Raw genomic sequence first — 16,361 nt, 5'->3', positions numbered from 1 at the left:
GGTACATACTCGTACTTAACAAGCATTCGTGTCTGCAGCAACTAGTGTTTTAGCAACAGTTGCAGCGTAAAAACCACAGATTAAAATACATACTCTTTAATTACGTCGCTTACTTTGGTTAGAGAGACAATGGAATGGACATAAAAGTTCATTATTACTTTTTGGCAAATATTGTCGATTATCTGTATATATTTTAGTTATTTCTATTATTCAAATTTTATTTCTGACTAGCGGCCCGTCCCGGGATCGCTCTGCTATAAAATGCTATGCTGAAAAATATAATAAATTATAGATCTACATTAAAGACACCTTCCTCAAGAATCACACTATCTATTGGCGAAAATCCGTGTAGTAGTTTTTGAGTTTATCGCGAACAGACAGACATGACAGACGCGTCAGAAGACTTTGTTTTATAATATGCAAAGATAAGGATAATAAGATTATTTTGTTTAAAAACCAAAGTTTTATTTATTTAAGTACTTTTACGAGACAAATCAGTCGGTCAGTCAATAGGTAAAAAAATATTTGTCTTTCCAGCAGTTAGGGTAACTGCGAAAGGTACAAATCGGCTCAGGACTAAGTGCTCCAACTGCAACTAGGCAAAGAGGATTTCCATGTAAATGCGCTTCGGAACTAAAGTGATGCTACTGCATCCGCAGGACTTTTGACATATTTTAAGATAATATATACTTGATTGGACTATTCTCAGCAACGTAATGGAGCGGGAGCGGTAATGATTCAGCGGTTAGGACTCTTGTGAACCGAAAGGTCTCAAGTTCAAATCCTACTCGTGCCGCATGAGTTGGTATATGAATCTTACTCATGTATATAATTTCACTTGATTTCCGAGAAGGAAAACATCGTGAGGAAACCCACATACTGATTGACTATTGAGTTTACTAGTTTTAAGCGTCAATTTACAGTCACTCGATGGTAGATAGTAGTAAACGTCATGTTAGATACTTTTAGGCGACTTGAATAAACCTGATAGATACAGAAAATTCACAATAACTAAATGCTGTACAAAACGACCATCATCATGATCAGAAATGTTTTTGTAATATTTTAATGAAATGTCAGATGCCTTTAAATGATTTGAATAGAATCTCACATCATTGTAATTACACACTCAATAATAAATGTAGAAGCTACATTTAGAGTTTGAAAAAAAAAAAACAATAGATTGCAACTCTGCACTTTATTTGCGTATTTTGCGGGTTGCAGCAGGTGGCTGGCCCGAAAGTCAGGTATTGTCAATTTTGTTGTTGATAGTTTTCATTTGCGAGTGTAAAAACAAAATGGGTGTAGTTTTATATTAAATCATATTATTCTGACTGTGGAAAAAAATAGCAGTGCTCCTTTTATTTTGAGAACATGTAAAATACTTGAGTGTAGTCTATTAGATTGTAATCTATTTTTTATTGAAATTTTATTTTATGTTGTAAAAAATTACTTGCAAGTTTTATATATTATATCAAAAAAACATTTTTTATTATTGTTTCTCCTTTTAAAAATTCACGGCGCAAAATCCGGTCTTTTGAGAGGCTTGCGTGGGGATATAGATCCAACACGTAGAGGCCCTTTGGAGAGTTTTGATGTAATGTAAGGTCATTTATTTATTTATTATTTATATATCATTTATTTATTCATTTTTTACTATTGTTCGTATTTATTAGTCGTCTCCTTTTGCGTCACTGATGCTAACATAACTTTTATTAAATATAAAAAAAATATTACATTTATCATAAAGTATGATTTATCTTTTTTATATATAACAGGTATATTCAGTTTAAAAGTAACAAACGAAGCAAATATTGAAATCTTAAAGTACCTACTTATTACGAGTAAACTCAAGTTATAAATTTGGTATGCTTCATCTAACTTTCCAGTCAGGTATTCGTCTCAAAAGTTGTAGCATCACTTCGTCTCGAATGTACTCGTAATGAAGACTCCGAACGAATGACGAAGTAAATGCCCTCAGATAAGGCCCAATGGCGCCGTAAAATGCACCGTGTTGGCGATAACTAGATAGGTATTTGTATGAAAATATTAAAATAAATGAGCTGTGTCATTTTATGGTCTCGTGTAAGTTAAGAAAATCGGTGTACTGCAAAAGTCTTACTGTAAAGATTGACTATTGAAAGATTGACCCCCAGTGATACAAAATGATCCAACCCGCGTAGGCACGAAGGGCGAGGCGGCCTGCGAGCTGAGGAGCGCGCCGCTTCCAGATTATTGGCCGGCTATGTCTGCCAGCCTCAGCCGCGGTGGTGAGCGAAAACCATCTGCGACGATTAGACTCGCGTGGGGCCGCCAGAACCTCTCTCCACCTTTTTGTACACAAAAATACATCTTAGCAAAATACTCTCCAATATTGCTTGAGAATGGCGCATTTGCTCGAGTGTACCGACTCTATTCGTTAAAGCTGACGTTTGTCGTGCGTAAACGGCGGCCTGCATACGCCACGCCACCGTCTTCAATAGGAAATCAATTTCCCTCACTCTCGACGAAAGGATATTGTCACATCGTTAATCATTATCAGGCGTATCGTAACTTTTGAAATGATTAATGATTACAAGAATTTTGTTTACTTTCAGCATTGTATTTGTAACGGTAAATACGACGAAAAATTTGATTGACAAATATATGCTTACTTATATTTTTTTATCCAATGGCAATGTCCCCTCTAAGCAAACCTTGGTTTTCAATACTTGACATTTCTTATCGCAGTGTCGCGTACATTGGGATTGCCCAGGATGTTCGCCGAATCCCAGGATTACATGCTAACTTGCAACGAGTTATCGAAAAGTTAGAGCTTCAAATACGTATGAGTGAGTAGGCGGGATTTAAACTTTCAAATATATTTTATTAAAATTTGAAATTGGTTTTAGCGGGTTCAATCAAGTTTCATATAGAGTTTTTTCACGCATTGACATATATTTTTATGTTTTTATAGCTTAAAATATATCTAATGTCAATTTAATAAGAAAAACAAAGAATACCTATACATTTATCATCCAAATGTTTAAAGGTTAAGGAAATTTGTCTCCTAAATCCGTTACAGCGATTTACTTGTCAAACAATAATAAATATAAAATTAAGTATGCGTAAAGGTATTTAATAAATCGTGACAACAAAATTAACGGAACGGAAACAACGCAAATAGAATAACCGGGCGGCCCGTGAAATCATGTTGATCGGTAACGCAATTACTTCGGGGGCTGGAACAACAAACCGAATCGAATTACGTCCACTACCTCCAATTAGAGCTGTATACACGAGTATTGTAATCAATAACGAAAATACATAATAACTGATTTATAAAAAAACTTTTTTAATTTTCATACTCGTAAATGACAACGACATCATCACTACATAGTACATAGTATAAAACAAAGTCGATATCCGCGTAAGTCAGTTATGTTCTTTTAAACCACGCAACGGATTTTGATGCAGTTTGTGTTTGTTTGTTTGTTTGTTTGTTTGTGTAGGCACTGTTATTTAGGCAATGTTTTCCCGAAGGTTTATATAGGCCTCGTGCGATATCGAGCCGTAGCAGTAGTAGTAGAAATAAAATAAAAGAAAATCATATCAGGCAGGTCAGTAGTAACATCATGCAGCTGAACCTTCATTTAAAGATTTATTTTAAAGACCCTTGCAGCTGCAAATGAAACCGAGATCACGCTCACGAGTGAAACATTTTGAATGAAAAATAGGTTGTTTTTTGGAAAATGTTCTTGGGTCTTTATTTGTTCTCCTGTCTGTCTATCCTAAAGCAGTTTTTCTTGAATTTTGAAATGCAAACACTAAAAAGGCTTCTATCTGTCCAAGTAAGACAAAATAACGAGTTTCTGCAAAGAAAATTAAACTTGGTGACAGTTTTTCTTCAATTTTGATATAAGGCATTAAAAAGGTACAGATACTTTTTTATGAATTTTGTGATATGAAATTATAAAACTATATTAATGTAGGTGATATATTTATATTCTGATATACAACACCAAGCCTTATGTCTTTTGAAACCTACGGAACATTTGAACCGTTCATTCGTTGTAGATTCAGAGCTCGCGTCGCACGTTGTATCCCAAGAGGCGCAGAGGCTCAAAGCGACTGCCAGCGGTATAATGGAGACTGTGCTCAAACTGTTGCCCTTTACACTCCAGTTGACGACTCTTTATACGGAAATGTATGATCTAACTGCACCCCGGGCCTCTATTTCCTATGGAAGATTCGGGAAAAATACAATAAATGTTTTGGACTTTACTCAGATTTTTATCTAAATCTGTCTAGTATCTTTTGCATGAAGAACTAACAAGCAACCGTACAAATATACTCATTACTCATCCTTCCTAGTTTTTTATTATTTATGACATAAGTAATTCAGTCTTGTTTGATGTAGTTAAATATGATGTAGTATATTTAAAAATCAAATCTATATAAATATAGTCCTATTTTCGCGTAACGTAAGGTAAGATACCTATATGACTATGAAATTAATTATTTTGCCTACTTAGTAGTATAAAAAAAAATGTAATACGTAGATCGTAGATCTAACAATTTCGAATATTATTTCTTTCTAGACGGGTCGACGATGTAATGGAAATTTCTGGCAACAACTGACTAAGAATGGTCCAGGATAGAGATGATTGGCGTAGACGGAACAAGGCCTGTACCCAGCATTGGGTCACTAAGGACTGCAGATCATGATGATGACAGCTTGATAATGTTTCACCTAGAACATCTATATATACATATATATATAAACCTGTGTGTTTGTGGTATATAATTACTTAGATTTAAGTTGAAGGTGACTCGCCCTATGATATTATAAAACTTATACTGTTGCAAACGAAAAGTTTTATTGCAAGTGGCAATACGGGTACACCCAACTTGCATAAAGCAAAGTGCAAATGCATTACAACATTAAGGTGCCTCTTGTATTTGCCTACATAAATGAAACAAATTTGGAATCAAGTACCGATGTAGGTATAATTGATTTTTGCTTCGGATAGCCTAATGTTTAGAAAATACTAATAATGAAAAAGAAATAGATGTAATAAAATGAGTTTTCAGTATATTTTCTTGGAATCGAGCAACGCCGCTGGTAGTGGCGATGCTAAACCGTAGACGTAAATTTTTTGCTCGACCATTTTTTTACAATTATGACTGTTACTACTCACGTAGTATGTATTTATTTGGACCGAAAGAAATACGATTACCTATTCTTCATAATTTCAAATTCTTTTTTTTTTTTATTTGGTTTACATTACATCAATATAACCTCGACTTGCTCACTCTCTCAACCTGTATCTTAAACTAAACTAGAATCCAAATGCGCGACAGTATAAATCAAAGCCCATCCAATATCCAGTCTGCAAAAGCTGAAATTGTTATGCAAAGTCACGACGGCACACTCGACCGACATACTGAATGTCATGTTGAACTGCAGCACCAGAATTTTTATTACACTATGCACCATTTGTCTTTGATTTGAATCGTAACAGATTTTATTTGGTTTGATATTCATGTACCTATCCTATAACTTAATAATAAATACAATAATTTTGATGTATGTGAGTGAATGAGGAATTTATGATTGTTCTTCACACATAATCTCAGGTGTGATTTTTATTCAGTTTTATTCAGTGGTAAATGTTGATGTAATTTAGTACACGGTCAGAATATATCCAGGAATTCCTAATTCGATACTTTTTATCCGGAAATTTGTACGATAGCGAACACAGCACACGCAACATGTAACACAAGTATAGGTAATAAATAAATAAGTAGTTTTACTTAACTTTTCTATCAAATCGCCTTGATATCATTGTAGGTACAATGAGAAACGAAGTAGGTATTTTAAGAAGTTTAAGTAAAGAATCATGTAATTCTCCAAAAGGCTCACTCAGTGTGAAGGTGAGTAGGTAAATCGTGGTAATTTTTGAGTTGGCTTGAAGTATCAATGCACATAATATGATAACGTTGGTATGAACGCGACTTGTCACCGCGACCCCAGGGGAGCACCACTTCGGAATGACGAGGCGGCTCCCGCCGTTTGATCACCATTCATAATTGGATTTTAAATTAAACAACTCTCTCAATTATAATGGGTCACCAAAATAGCCGGCTTCAAAATTGAACAAAACCCTTGTAGGATTACTTCGTTGCCCGTATGGGTTTATTATATTATATTATAATTATAAAATAATATAAAGCTGGCAGCTAAGCTGTGTCATTTTTCTGTACGACTAGCTATTTGCTTATTTCAAATAAGTGATACTCAGGAAATTCACATATTTATCTACACTTAAGTGATATCAAATAATCTTGGGACAAACATTATGAAATAGAGTTCAGTTTACTTGAAAGTAAACCTTTTATAGCCTTAGTTTAATAGAAAAATAGATTGAAAGTTCACATTAGAGAGTTGAGAAGTTCTGAACTGAAAAGTTTGATTGCAATAGAATGCACAAAGCCGCCGGCAATAAAGAATAGACGGTATCTCGCCTTCCGGTCTGCGAGAATAGCTAGACTGAAAACTAGGAAATTGCTCCAGTGAAACCTGCTAAAGAAAAGTTTTCTATACAATGAGGTGAAACTTGTTTTCTAATAGCTTTTACTCGTTTACTAAGAATATACTTATTTACTTAATACTATTATTAATACGACAGTCCTGTCTGTCTGTCACGCATGCCCGGCTATACCGCTGGGCCGATTTTGATGGAATTTGGAATAGATACTTATAGTTAATAACACAGCTAGTAAAATAAATTAACACAATAGGCACACTAGCATGTCGGTTGCCAGGTCGAAACCGCAATTCTACGTCTAATAAACCTTAAAAAATAAAGTCTTTTAAAAAGCATAACAAGAATATTTAGTCACCCTTATCAAGTAGCCAACCGTCTCAACATTAAACGAGAAACTGTATCTAAGAGACTCTTGGAATGTAGAATAATATGAAAGCAAGTATTTTATTTTATAACACACTTGCAGCTAATTGAACTGAGGCGCCTTGAAGTTGTCTAGATTCAAGTTATATATTTCAGTTACTATACTATCTTATATACAATTAAATTATTATAAATATACGTACGTATAATTTACTATTACAGATACCTACGAGTATATTAGTCGACAGATAGATGGTATCGGATGTTACCTACATTCGATTTGATTGGACTGGAATGAAAGTCGATGGGAACAGCACTGATCGCAATTAGAAAGTTTGAGTCTTTAGACGTTTTCGTAATTAAATTACGCTTCATTAGCTGAGCGGACTAAGCAGAAAGTTTGTATAAACTTGGATGAATTTAAGAGGCTATTTCTAGTTTCAAATTTTTCAAAAGAGATATGTATCTCAATCTATCACTGTCTTTCATACGACTAAACCGCCAGGATTTTGATAAAATTTGAATTAGATATTATTATTGACCCGAAGTCAAAAGTAGGCCGTCGTAGGCGTAGCCTCGGGCTACAAATAGTTAATAATGTACCACTTTTTACACCTAAACGCTTTCATGATCATTCGCCCTTATTTCAAGACAGAGCATCAAGTCCAAAGTTCGCTTTCCTACTTTTCATATATCTTGTGTATTTTAAATAGGGTAGTTGACAAGGTCAGAGAATTGTTAAATAGATAATGTATCTGTCGAACAAACTCATATTTCTTTGCGAACATTTTAGCAAGTTGTGAGGTCACTTGCTCGTGCTATAATGACACGTATGGAGCGTTTGGATGAGTCCTAAAAATGATTTTATCATATATTTGAAAACATTGTTATTATCACAGTATCTTTTACTGGTGTTACTAAAAATATAAGAGCCTTCGAATAGTCACCACAACAATTAGCCCTCTACCCTATTGTCAGATCATTGACAACATTGACAACAAGCCCCGAACCCGAACCAAGCGGAAGCGGCCTACTCAGATATTTTTGCTTGTATCCAAGAGTGCGCCTTGTTAATATTAATATTACTTGGGATCACAAATCTGTTATCTTCTTCCTAAATCAACGTGATGTGGCAAATGAATTCATAATAAAGCTGGGGTAAGAAGGGTTCAAACTTGAGGCTGAAGGGTTGATTTATCGGCGTTATCTGACCATCGGACTAAGAAGCACGCCCGCCAACTTCCGCTTTATTCAATTTCATACTGTGATAAGCCTTTGTTATTGTTTTATAGTAAGTGTTTCAAAATTTTTATTTTGTACTTTCAGCTCGTCCTCGCTTCGCTCGGGTAAAAACATAATAAATTACACGTATAAACCTTTCTCAAGAATTACCTCATCATTAATAATTTCCTCACCTCATCTACAGCAGTTTTTGAGTTTATCGCGAACAGACAAACAAACACAGTAGAGAACTTTTTTTATAATATGTAAGGATGAAAGGATACTGTAAAATTTTGTAATTAAACATTTCTGTGATCTTAGTTAAAAATATTGGCTCCGATTGACGATTTTGCGGACAAAATATAATTTATGAAATGTCGCGCCCACGTACCTGTGTCTTTCGTAACCGAATCTAAACCCGGAATATAAATTCCACGGAATTCTCACAAGTGTAGTATAAATATTAAACTAGAAATAGTTGATTGCATTTCCTTCAGTTTCCCGCAATAAACTTTTTATGTGTTTACGGAAGATGCTACATTGCAAAACATATCTGAATGTCCGAATACAAATCATACGTTAAGTTACATAAAGTTATTTAACGTTGTCTGTATTTGGTGAAGGCAATATCTGTATAGCATGGCATACCTAGACTAGCACGCGTCGGCATGCTGTAATTCGACGAATGTTTCATCAAATATGTGGAGTTTAACATCGCGGCCTAGCTCTCGTATCTACTGGGTGTCGATTCTGCTAATTCAGTCAGTATTATTTGATAAGTACCTGTTTGGATCTGTCGAACTCCCTGTAACCAATGTGTTACGGTAGGACTTTAAAGTAAAATGATCCTACTGACAAATGTTCAACTGCCGTTGCAGAATAATTGGAGCATTTATAAAATAAATTTCTTCTCATAAGCGATAGGCTAACAATTATCGTTTCACTAACGAGTCCGCCATACAACTTAACGTGGCCATCATGTTTCCCAACTCTGGGTTATGTTACATCCATTTATAGATTCAAAGATCCTTAAAAAGAAAATCAAGAATCATCTGATCTACTTGGATCCACTGGTCAGAAAGAGGTTTATCAAAGTATCGTTCTTATTGCACGTAAATAAGAATAAAGTATAATACAAAGACACGACACTGATTTGACGTTAGTTAAATATATACTCTTGTATAAATGCAGCCCGACAAATGTAACTCTCTAGAGGTAAAACCTTCTACCTTCTACATTCGCTGCATGCACACCCATGTCGTATTCTGTCTTTGCTTCGTTAATAAATAAATAGATTCGTTCGCCAAACTTGAAAACTTTTGTCCTGGACATGATTAACAAGTATGACAGGAACAATGAACCAAGAACATTAACAATATATGCTTTTGTTATTCTTTCTCTCTCTTTCTCACATAGTAAGCATTCTTACGAGTAAAATCTGGATGCTTTCAGGATTATTTCATGCAGTTTTGTTAAGTACCTGTGCCAGAACAGAGTTTTTTGGCAGTTGTATGTTTTTGAAACATTTATAAATATATACTGGTAATAAAAACGGGCCAGGAAAGTGCCTCTTTCTCACCAAAAAACTGCGAGGTAACAGCACACTTCTTTGAGTGCTGGCATCTGGTAGGGTACACACAATATTACTTTATGTCCTATTTCGTGATAAACTTCTGTTATCCTTCCTCACACAATTAATTTTACGGGTTGGCAATTTGTTATGGATGCGCTGACCTCCTTGCCATCGGTTGTTAGGATAGGTATAACCTGTACGCGTTTTCTGCGCTGATACACGCAACTGAAATGTTTCATTTCACTACATTTTCACGTATTTAAATTGTGGTTTCGCAGATTAATATTGTATAAAATACAACAATATTATAATATTATAATAATTTTGTACAAAACAAAGTTACTAGTTACGTTATCAATTACACACTATAATATTTTTAGGTACTTTATGTAGGCACCTAATTGTGTTGATTTAAAATTAAATTCTGCTCAAGCATTACTTAGCAGATACCAACCCACGGAAAACAGCTTTCACAAGAATTAAATTCAAACCCTTCAGTAACAATAAAAATAAACATTAAGTTTAAGACCCTTTTAAATAAAAACACGCCAGTTGACTGTAAAGTGTTTCGTTTATAATTTTGTAAAGATCTTTTTGTAGACACCAATAATCAGCAAACGTTGGTCTTGCTTTCGTACCTGATGCCCACAATATTTTATAATACCTACATCCAAAGAACCAGCCCCTTAAATGATGATATAATACCTACTAACACAAAACATTTGAGATATACCTATCAATTTTAATGGCGGCGGTGGACGTGTATGTGGTGGCGTTCCATCCGAGATATCCGTATCCGAGACACATCCTTAGATAAAATAATGTTTATCATTGGATATGTGTCGAATGATCTTTAAATACCACCCAGCAAGGTTCTCTTTGTACTTTCCTTCTCATCGGTGGAATAGCAACAGTATCAATTAGCTAAGGAAATGAAAACGAAATTCATTGCGAAGAGATAACAAAAGATTTTTTTCCATTATATAATTTTTCAAGAGGCGAAACAATAGAAATGAAAAAAAAGGAATTTTATCAGCACAACATTGGCTTTAATAGGATCTGTGCGGGATCGATTTATGTAATGAGAACTAAGGATCTGCGGATACACCACATTGGGCTTTAGTACTTTTAGCGGTAATATGCAAGGGAGGATATTGGGGTTAAATCCGTAGGGCGAGGTCAGAAAGGCCCGCCGGTTATAAAATTTCATTAAAAAGCAAAACGATGTTGATAAAATGTGTCTGATCAAAGTTCAAAGTTCACAAGTACATATATAGTTCGAAGTACATAATTGGTGGTGAGTTCGGAATTTAATAGGTAAAAGTGCTCTCTCTTTCTCGTCCGCATTTTCCTGGTTACCTCCCCAGCCGTAAAGCGTCGAAGCTCAGGGTCCGCTTTCCTACTTTTTCTTACAATCTTTGGTATCCTTATTCGTTAGAGCCATAGATAAAAGAAATATATATATACATTTTATCTATGGTTACAGCATTGCATACTTCACGTAGGTCTGTTTGAAAAATATAATTTGATGATTTTAAATACTCGTTCTACTTAAACACCATAGATTTAAACACTATTTACAGAAATATTTTTCTCAATTTGTTGTATTTGCCTATCATCCTCAATATTTTATCAGACAATATACCAAAATGTATCTTATTGAAGTTAACATAATTTGGAAGTTACATGGTCGCGAAACGACAGTGATGTATTGCAGAATCAGACGATTAATATTCCGTATCAAATTATGAACAATATTTAACTAAGGGTACATGCTACTTCTACTCGTGTTACAGGGTAATTTTATATTTCTATGAAGACTCAGGGCACAGCTGGTAACTATGTCATTAAATAATTACATTCGAAAAATCAAAATTATACGAATATAATTCCGTTCTGTCTAGGATTGGTTGGTACCTAAATAAGTATAAGCAATTCAACTTTATTATATTATTATAATGAATAACAATTCTCAAGCTATCCAATGTTTACCTACATGGAAAAAAAATGTTTTGTCATGTTATTTAGCCGAGATGTATATCAATACATCACAGCTAAATAACATCAAATAAATCAAATATATGATGGTATCACATAATCGTGGGACGATATTGTAAAAACAAAATTAGTCTGAAGAATTATTTATAACTACTTATAGGTACCTACCTACTCCTTATACATTCATAAGGAAGGTCTGTGGCCCAGCAGTGGGGCCATTAAAATGGCTGATAGTCAGATGAATCTGCAGAAAAAACCGAATACATGAAACCACATGGATTTGACCACGCATGTGTTAAACAGAAAAAAAAACACCTTAAGCTAATCATGTGACCACACTGTTTTTTTTTATTTGTCTGAGGAGAGCAGTAATACCTATGTAACAACGACGACTACAAAAACACCGTTTTATTCAGTTCTCGTAGCAATTTTGGAAACTATTTCTGTGCTCTACAATCCTCAAGGTTTTAGTATGTAGATTACATACTAAATTTCAGCTTACCACGCCCAGTTTCGGCAGTATCCTATCGATCAACTTTAAAAGTGTTTTTACATATGATTGCTGATTTGATTGCTTTTTAATATTTTTGTCTAAATAAAGGACAGCGCCCCAAATAAACGCAAGCAAAACCTCATCTTGAAGTAACCTCGTTTAAAGTCCTTAGTTACGGGCAGCAGAGTATAGCGAAAGTTCCTGTGAACTAGTCCTATCTTACTCAAATCCCCATCACGGCGCAGCTTTATTCGGTCTAATTTAATTACGGACGTTGATGACCTCATCATCGCCCTTTCCTGCTCTGACCTTTGTTTTATTTAAACCCTGAAAGGTTATCTGCTCACCCATGACATTGAAATATTGATATAGACATAGCCTTAAGTGACGACGGTATTCAGGCCAAGCTTTATTTTTGTTATTTTTCAAAAGTAGAACAGCTGGCTGGTTTATGTTCCTGGCTATTCCTGGCTGGTTTTAAGAACATAAATTTTTATGTCTTTAATCACTGAGCAATGGCTAAAAATAACTAGGTACCTACCTTTTCGTCATTTTCTCATGTGTGTATGATCTGAGGGCCCACGTTATTTGGACTTCGAACGGATTCAATTCCTGTACATGATGAAAGTCATATACACAGATAAGGTATAAACTCTCTCTCCAAATAAAAAAGTTGTTTACATCGATCGAACTGTTCCTTAACAGAACCGTTCAAAACAAACGATTCTCTCAAAGAGAAATAAAAAGTAAAGTAAGAAAACTTTCTTATGATCTATAATGAGTTTTGTTTTAATTTTCTTTTGCCAAGGCGATATCTTGATGCGGGACCGCGTGGCGACAACCTAATATTTAATGATAGTCAGTAATTCAGTAGCGAATGTACCTATTTTCAAGATAAAAGCTCACTTTATAACATGAAAGTATATTCGAAATTTAAAAAAATTAAAATAACGTGGCAAATTAAACCTGACTGGAGGAGAACCACTCCAGTCAGGTTGTAAATAGCATATATTTGATTTGTAAAAAATATCTTAAAAAACATAACTTTAATTCATTGTCTTTGAAAAAAGGTAACATTCGCTTTAATTTATGGCTTTCCGAATAAAAGTCACTAATCTAGAATATAATTCTTACCGAATAGTGAGCTACTAACGAGTGGTATTCACAATTTAATTTGAATAAAGTCATGCATCATCGCATGCGCTCACCAAATCTGAATTTAAATTCGAACGGGAACGCGACGGGATACAAATGAGGATATTAGGGACTTCACAAAGACAGGGGTGGCAAGATTTTCACATTTTAAGGTTTACTTTGCATACGATTTACTTTCTACCGTTGTTAGCATTTGCATAATCATATTCCCAGGAATTACATACGAGAGAATGCTCACACCTATTTTTCACTGATTCTTTGAAATATTTTTTGTTTTTTAGGACCTTTTAGTTTGTATTCAGTTGGAGGATAACAAATAAATCTTCATAGTCGTATTCCTCAAGGCTGAGGGTCGTGGTCATTACGTGGAATGAAACACACAACAACTTTCTTGGCATTATTAATGGAGTGGCTTGCCATTGCCTTCTCCATTTCACACACAAGTTAATAATAATCAACCAGTGTGCAGGTTTCCTAACGATGTTTTCCTTCACCGGAAGCAAGTGGTGGTCTATGAAACCTAATACATGAGTCAGATTGATATACAAATGCATGTGGCACGAGTAGGATTCCAACCTGGGATCTTTCGATCCACAGGCGGGCGTCTTGTTAAAAGTTATAAAAAGAAAATATGATTTCTAAAATTCATGTCTATTAATCATGCTTAGTTGACCATTCGTGTAACAGAGATTTTAAACTCCTAAAGGCCTAAATCAGAGAGCTGATTGATTTCGATGCCTGCCTTTGAGCGGTGCGTAGAGCGTCATGTCGCGCGGCCATCTTCGCCCACCACAGGTGCGCAACAGCAATCACTCATTCACCCATTCACCGTTCCAGGTCGTGGCCATGGTGATATTTTATTGCAGAACATCTGATGACTTGAGAGTCATCACAATTTTAAGGCTTTACATTGAGATGAAAGCCTTAAAATTGTGTGACCTCAAAGTATGTGTCAAATTCAAATAATTCGTAAATAATTCGGCGTGAGGTTCCAGTCTGGAATAGAACTACACCACTCAAGTTTTTGTCGTACAAGGCAACTAAGAGACACATATCCTTAGGAGCTGATATACGCGTTAAAAGAATAAAGCAAAAAAGTAAAGTTTGGTTGGAAAATCAACAGTCAAATCTTCAAAAATTTTTGATTTATTTTTTACCAAGGCCGTGGGTTACGCGGCGCCACAGCCTCGAATGCCGCAAATAAGCGAAGACGAAAGAGATCTAAGTAATAAATGTATTATAGTAGCTTTGTAGTAAGTCCATTCACAATACAGCAAAATGCAATGCATCAAAACATGCACGCACGACAGGCGGAAATTGAAAATGTCACGCTGTGGGCGGATATAGCAAACTCAACCTTTACAACTTGTCGGTCGAGAAGACGAACTACATGGTAAGTTCTATTAATATTACACAATATTTTTACCTACAATGCTTTTATTTGTGTCTTATAAATTTAACACACAATAAATAAAATACAAAATAAAAACACAGAAATGAAGAGTAACTTAGAGAGTAATAACCAACCAGTAAGCGAGTATTTTTGATAATAAACAATTTAATAAATCTTTATTTTCCCAACAACAACCCAAGGCTAAGAACGAACATATGCTTACGTCGTGCATTTTAAATTGCTGACCTTTAGCCACTACTATTAGCTTATTTTTCCTCCACTATTATTATCATGGAATTAGTAGGTAGGTACCTACTAATTCCATGGTTATTATCCACACAAAATCATCTGGAAAAAAATAAAAATCTGTCAAATTGAAACGTTAATCAATATGTCCACAAAATTACAACTGTAATTACAAAAGTTGAACTGACAGCGCATGGGAGCTGACACAATATTGATTTAGGAGTTGGTAGTTCATTCCGGTTAAAACAGTGAATATTTGCTAACTTTTGGGTTCGGCTTTTCATGTTTCGTAAACAAATGAACTTGCATAATTATACATAGACGCGGAACACATCAACAAGTCTTTGTCTGTCAACGGACTCATTAAACTTTTCTTATTTTTTTAGTATGCTAGGCTGGAAATCAACAATTGGCAAGACATTGATGAAAAACAGAAAAAAAGTTCTTAGTCTTATTAATTTGTACGTGCAACTTTATAATATTATAATGATGTTTCAAAGTACATAAATTCGATTACCATCTAATCTATTTATCATTACCAATTAGTTAAATATAGTGCCTAATTTTAATTGTTTTCATCCGCCAAATATCGAAAAAAATTGAGAAAATTTCATTAAATAATTCCTTTTATTCCTTCGTTTATAAAACTAGACACCTATCTGCGTTTTTCAGCGAAATTTTTAGTTAGTTTTAATCTTCAGTTTCATTATCGCGGACAAAAGTGATCATACGATATGAAAAGAGCCATCAATCTCTTAACGGGTTCAGAACGTGCTTTATCGTGAGTTTGGGGAATTATGTAAAGGAGCCTTTGGGGCCATTTGGCCAGTCGCCAGCTCACGGCGGCCGTGCCAAACGATTCAACAGGTCAATATTACCACCTCGTAAAAGTGGCTGGAAACAAATTAATTAGATAAAGGAATTTTATTTTATACTAGCCTTACCTTACATTAGCTATACGGTTCTGCCCCGTAGGAGTTTCAAGAAGAAAAATATCTTTCACATCGGTAAATCTAAGCGTAGGTACACCAAGGGCCTTCGAAAATCGTCCAATAGACTACGTGATGAATAAGAAACATACATACTCATAAATATTAGGTACTTGATTACTTTCCGGTTTATTGTCTTAGAAGTGCAAAACTGTTTTGTACATAACCCGTGGTTTCGCCCTAGAATAGGACCACTCCATATCTTCCAATGGATGTCAATAGGCAGTTGATAGGCAACCATAGCATTTCCAAGGAGAGTTGACGTCTGGCAAGCTGCCGGTTGTAAAATTACAAATTCGAAATATTAAGGTTTTTTTACGCTTACCCCGGACTTCGCGGCTTCACAACCTCGAACGCGAGCGGAAACATGCAAAGATGAGAGTTGCAACTTTATTTAAGT

Source organism: Plodia interpunctella, chromosome 16 (assembly GCF_027563975.2).
Source record: "Plodia interpunctella isolate USDA-ARS_2022_Savannah chromosome 16, ilPloInte3.2, whole genome shotgun sequence".
NCBI classification, from domain to species: Eukaryota; Metazoa; Arthropoda; class Insecta; order Lepidoptera; family Pyralidae; genus Plodia; species Plodia interpunctella.
This window is presented reverse-complemented; position numbering follows the sequence as displayed.